Source organism: Aplysia californica, unplaced genomic scaffold, assembly GCF_000002075.1.
Source record: "Aplysia californica isolate F4 #8 unplaced genomic scaffold, AplCal3.0 scaffold00013, whole genome shotgun sequence".
Lineage (NCBI taxonomy): Eukaryota > Metazoa > Mollusca > Gastropoda > Aplysiida > Aplysiidae > Aplysia > Aplysia californica.
Window position 1 is genome coordinate 876,013 of NW_004797283.1, and position 6,491 is coordinate 882,503.

Consider the following 6,491-nt stretch of genomic DNA (forward strand, 5'->3'; position numbering starts at 1 on the left):
TTATTATTATTATTATTATTATTATTATTTTTGTTATTATTATTATTATCATCATTATTATTATTAATGGGAATCTATATAGCGCATAAATCCCTAAAAGGCTCTAAGCGCTGTGTAATGCAGAATTTTCACTCGACTTAACAGACGAATCAAAGGATAGAAATTGCACCAACACGCACTCACACAAACATACACATACACACACACACACACACACACACACATACACACACACATACACACACACACACACACAAACCACATACACAAGCACACACAAGAATTGCACAGACAGCTCTCAGACCTACATACGCGTACACTCTCATATTATACAAAATACACAATACGCAAGACTTCGGCTTCTGACAGTAATCAGAAATTGACATTGAGAACTTATTCCGATTACTGTAACCAGACCTGTCAAATTGCTCTCCATGACCGACAACACTATATTAAGAAAATTGTTTCAGGATCGGCGGGCCGGCCCGCGTAATAAAGAAACGCTTCTCGCTCCCTCAAATAAATCTTTGAAGCGTTCATTCACCTCGATTTTATCTCTAATATTCAGTGTAGGTTTTAATGAACACTCGCTCGTTAGACAGAATTATGCTATTCCCAGCTCTCACAGATTTGCTCTTCTTCTTCTAGAATATCTAGATTTTATTGGTAAAGTTGATGAAGATTTCCTCCTCCTCCCCCTTCTCCCGTTTAAGTTAGAGTTTTGCGGCTCTTGCAACAACACAATACAACTTACAATAAGATCATACAAGAGCCGAAGAATACGGGTTTTACAAGAGAGTAACATACAAAAAAGTTGGGGGAGAGATAAGGACGATAGATGTTTGACAGGAAGAAAGGAGCAAACCGCACCAGAGCACCCATCAACCACCCATTCCTCCTCCACCACCACCATCACCACCACAACATTTACCGGTAGTTCCAAACAGGGGGCACACATGACTATGACTCAGCAGTTGTCTCTGTCTGACCTATATTTATTCACAGCAGGAGGGTTAAGAGGATACAGCTAACACAGACAAATATGCCGGCCAGAAAGAAAGAAACCCATGTGGGATTCGTATACACAGCAACAAGTCCCATTTTCAACCCCGCCCCTGAGACGAGAACGAAGAAAACCATCGCACTTTCTCTTTTCCCTTCGTCTTGTTACCGATATTCCGAACAGCGGTTCTGTTAGCTCGTTGATGTGTTTTCCATTCGCTGCTCACGACTTCTGCCGACTGCTGACTACGTCTTACACAGAAAACTGACGTCAAACGTAAAGTTCGGGTAACCCGGAAAATAGCCTATTCTATTCCGTTTCAGACGCCCCCTACCCCCATCCAGTCGTAGCCTGATTCACAGGAAGGAACACTAGCAGTTATGAAACAAACAACCTGTTTTGGCATCAAGGCGGTCACTGAACTCAAATGAAATATCCCACCAGTCTTGTTAGGAAATTGTATATTGCTCGTAACTTACAAATAAATGGTCTAATGTAATCTGACATAACCATTGACAAAGACGGTACTCACATTATCGGATCGTCGCTCTGCGAAAAATAACGATTCTGACAAACAGGACTGTTTTACTGTGATTGTAATGTCAATTTAGATCATGCCTGCCAGGGCCAATCCGGGCTTTGAAAGATACAACATCTCACCAGAAAAACTGGGATACCCCATAAAAATGTTCCCCGCTCGGGAAAAGAACTCACGTCTATTGTACGCCAAGGCATAGCGTCCAACTCGTTGCTTGTCACTTTAATCTTTAGCCTGCGCCCACTTTTGCCACCTTTAATAAGCAACAATTTTGCCCCACCCATCTACAATGTGTAAAAAGTATTATTTCCATATGTGGCATTGAATAACAGCTGTCACTATTAGGTGATACCCACCACCCATCCAAATCACAAAATGGCCCTTAAATGGGAGATATAGCCCAAGTTGGCAAGCACTGGGCTAAACGGACGTCAGTAGAAACGGCAGGGTTATAAACATGAACGTGTCGAAAAGAAGAACACTGTACGTACATTCTCAAGAAGGTAGAGGAGACATAGCCAATCACGACACCCATCAATCTTTTAAAAAGAAAGACCCGCTGATTAAAAATGTCAAACACCTACATGGCGCTATCAATACACCACCACCACACCACAACAATTTATTGCTAATTAGATTACATTCTGGGACACTTCATTTCTTTTCTCAAGCGTCTCATCTTTCTTGGTGTTTGTTTGTTTGGTAACTGTTTTTACGGCGCTCGCAACTGCACAAGGTCATATGAGCGAGCGGGACACATCAAACATTTTCAGTTGGTAGGAAATTTTGAATTTTGCCCAGGTGGCGGCCGAAGCAACTTGTACACGGGACCTCCGAGATCTTTCGCCCTTGTCCGAGAAGGCTAGGTGTGGATCTTTCCTACCTGAAGATCAGGGGTGTGGCTTACAGACAGCAGTAAGAAGGAGTCAAGGAGTAGCAAAAGAAAGGCTACAGAAAGAGTCTGGAGCCCAGAGCAGGGGGCAAAGGAGGTGAGGTGGTGGGGGCAACAAGTAAAGACGAAAGCAGACGACAGAACATTGCTAGAGAGCAAGTAAGGAGGTGAAAGGAGATAATTTCGAATTCGAACCCGGGACCTTTGCATGAGAGACGAACACTACCTCTAGGACACGAGGGCCCCTCTTTCTTGGCATAGGCCTAATGCTAAAAGCAATACATGACAACCTTGATTTGGTGTCACTGCAAAAAATCTCGAATCCAGAAACAGACAAGAACCATGATATTCTTTCCTTATACGAATCATATTAAATAAAACTCGGCAAGTTCTTCCACTATGCGAGAAGAATATGGTAGTGGCATATTTAAACATACAGTCATATCGTTTGCACATCTTATATTGTTTCTTCCTCTATAAAGGAACATATTATTGTAAAACGATTTTATTTTGAGATTTCTGATTCGTCTTCCGTAAATTGCTGAAATGAAATGTTCGATGAAACCTCTTTTGTTCATCAGCGTGCTCAATTTCTACAGAAGAATAATTTTTCTCTGAACAAAAAGAAGCATTACATCAACTGGAGTCATATAATTTCTTTTCGTAACCTAAGAAGGGATGGATTTGAGTTTGATTAAAAAGAAGCACGTCGACACAGCAATGGACATATTATAGTGAGGGAAGATACAAGACACACAGAGAAAAAACAACAACAGAGGGAAGGAAAAGACAAAGGACCTACAATTGGCACCCTCCAACAACCCGCAAAAGAGGATGGACCCCATTTGGAATCAAAGCCCCACATCCTTGTTCAGTCCGAGAGTGTTAGTTAACCAACAGTGCCATGGCAGTCAGGTATATTATTGGGAGAGACTACGGAAACTAACAAGTCTGATTAACACACGACCCCTTTCTGAGAATGAACGTCTTCGTTGATCAAAAACAACCTCTGAAATGACATACTATTGAGGTCAGGCTAGAGAATCGCTGTTCCTTTCGAAAGGTTAACGGGACACTCTATCTCAGTTACACAATAATTCAATCTCAGATTATGTGTAAAGCGACACAAACAGAAAGAACAAGCAGACATTTGATCTGCGAGAGTGAAATAAATAGAACGAGGGGAAGAAAGAGAAAGAAAGAGCCAGAGAGAGAGAGAGAGAGAGAGAGAGAGAGAGAGAGAGAGAGAGAGAGAGAGAGAGAGAGAGAGAGAGAGACAGGTGAACGTACAACACACTCCTTACCTGATTTACTTCCCAACGAGAGCAACGAGAAGCGTTAAATCTACAGCACGAAAAAAATTCGCAACCAAACACGAAATTGTTCCAAGATGAAAGTATTTAGACAACAAGAAATCACGATGTGGTGAATACAAGAGCGTCGTCAACTAAACCACAACAGTAGCCAACCAACTTCAATCGAACTGTTGCACAAAGTTTCACAAAACAGCAAAAAGCTTCACCAAGAAGGACATGCACCGGCACTCCAGTGAGCCGACGACGAGACTGACCTAGTAGCGCGTGACTGCCAGTCGAGTCGAGAATGACCACAGGTTGGAAAGCTCGGCGCATGAACTTCGGCACAGGAGGCGTCTGCTTGTGGGAATTTTAGCGTGAGCGCCTCACCAGCTTCTCACTCACACGCGCACACGCAGGGACAAACTCACTCACACACGCGCGCACATAAACCGGCGTGGCGGAAGGTAGGGGTGGTAGGGTGGGGTCGGGTGAGGGTTGAAGAATTCGGCGCAACCGACCGTGGGGCTCTGGCAAAGCAAAGGAGTTGGTGGTGCGGGTAAAACGCAACCACTTATTACACACCGTAAGTTTCCTGGGCATAGAGAACACCATGACATTTTGCATTCCGGAAATGCGTTATGCGTTGCAAAAATGACCCCCTGACTCATGCTATAAACGACATTATCACCAGGGCATGGCAATCAGAATTTTAGGGATTTTATATTAAATTTTGGTACCATGAAAGTGGTCATCTTAATTCTTAACTGACCAGTGACCTAAAACGAAACTTCGACCGACTTAAGAGCTGTGGGCGGGTGGACGAGGGCGAAAATCTCACCGTTGCAATCTCGTAAGCCATGTTTATGCCTATGAAAGCCAACTAGCTTTTCATGCTTTTTGCGAAAGGTGAAATAGGATGGGTTTAACGCCCCTAACAAAATATCAGTATTAAGAGGCGGGACCTCTGAGTTGAACATCCAGCTATGAAAGGACGGAGCCAATAGGAAATTCTTATAAAGCGCCTGTCACAAGGTCACATTGTCGAACCGAGGTGAGGCTCGAACCCCCTAACCCTCAATCTCACGAGTGTGGGTCACTAACGACGCCACCTTATGCTTTTGTGGAATACTTAAAATGTATTTTTAACCATGTGAAAGGACGTAAACACAGTGTTTCCAGAACGGTTGTTTTCATGCTTAAGTTTGATAATTAGACACACAAAGATTATGTTCATCATTTCTCGCCCTCTTCAAGGCTACCAGGGTCTGTGGTGTAGCGATCAGATGCTTCTGTTGCCCACAGGTGACCCCAGTTCCACTCCCGAGTGAGGAGAAATTTTTATTGAGCATCTCGATCTCTGTGTTGGGATGTTGTATCACTCTCAGCCTGGCTCGACCCTGATGATGTAAACTGTATTGATGTAAAACTCCCTAAATTAAAAAAACAACAACAAACAAGCAAACAAACAAATTTAAAAACCCTTTTAAGGCTACGACTGAAGAACACAAACACAAAGAGCTGTTAGGCCTTTCTTTAACGCCACTCTCGTCGTAGGTGGGGGCATACTGCTGCTCACTTCTGAACTGGGGCATCATGTTCTCGATGAAACGGAAACGAGTCGGACGTACACACAGACAACAACATAACACCGACGCAACACCTTGGAAGACAATAACTATTCTCTCCAGTCAGACTCGTTTTCTTGCAATTATGCCTTGCTATGAGGCTGTCTGTATGATCACATTAGCCAGTCGCCCAAATTTTGTAACACGTCCAAACTGCTTCAGCTTCCTGTAGGTCTCCGTCGCCAACAGGACTTAGCATCTATCAATATTATGTTGTATTATGTTTCTTCGGCTGCTATTTTCCATATAATAGATAATAATAATAGCATTTGTATAGCGCAAATCCCCGCTCAGAAGCAAGCTCTATGCACTTCACAATCTATACTATTACCCCAAAACATCTGAGAGCACCCTGAAACAACCTCAACTTCCTGGGAAGCATACAGTGCAAGCAGCCATTTATAGGCGCTAAAACACAAGCATACTGACAAGATCTTTCGCGGTCTATGGCCGGGTACCCATTCCCAAATGGGTGAAGAGAGGAAAATTCGCGCAAAGTGCCTTTCCCAAGGACACAACGTCGGCCCGCGGCTCGAACCCGAGAACCTGCAACCTAACGATTACGAGTCTGGTAGCCTAACCACTAGACCACCGACGCCGCATGACATAATATGTGATCTTTACAATACTATAATAAAAACGCGCCACTATTTCTGAGCCAAGATAGAACTGTTTGTTTTCTATCTATAACAACTCTTTTTTTCTTAATACTTTCATTAATATTGTTTATCCATCAAATTGTGCTATTTTCAGAAGTAGTACATACTTTGGAAAACTACTCAATATATGTTCTCGATCTCAAGATCAATTGAAAGTTAGCTTTTTCCATTAGTACCTTCGACGGCAACAAGGGCTTGACCTGTATGTCGTACGCTGTCATTTCAAATCTCTCTGTCTCTCTCTCTCTCTCTGTCTCTCTCTCTGTCTGTCTGTCTGTCTGTCTGTCTGTCTGTCTGTCTGTCTGTCTGTCTCTCTCTCTCTCTCTCTCTCTCTCTCTCTCTCTCTCTCTCTGTGTGTGTGTCTGTCTGTCTGTCTCTCTCTCTCTCTCTCTCTCTCTCTCTCTCTCTCTCTCTCTCTCTCTGTGTGTGTGTCTGTCTGTCTGTCTCTCTCTCTCTCTCTCTCTCTCTCTCTCTCT

General features: G+C 43.3%; 1 protein-coding gene across 3 annotated transcripts in view; it reads right to left on the minus strand.

The window, feature by feature from the left end:
- The window catches only part of LOC101846548 (melanopsin), a 204,821-nt gene that overhangs the window by 167,026 nt on the left and 31,304 nt on the right, over positions 1 to 6,491 (minus strand). The window contains exon 1 of one of the 3 annotated variants that reach the window (XM_005090136.3): positions 3,738 to 4,333. The exons of 1 other annotated variant lie outside the window; for it this stretch is intronic. The gene's annotated coding sequence lies outside the window, so the exon portion shown is untranslated. Of the gene's footprint in view, positions 1 to 3,737; positions 4,334 to 6,491 lie in introns of those variants that run through there. One more of the 3 variants, XM_005090137.3, reaches the window with a different exon arrangement.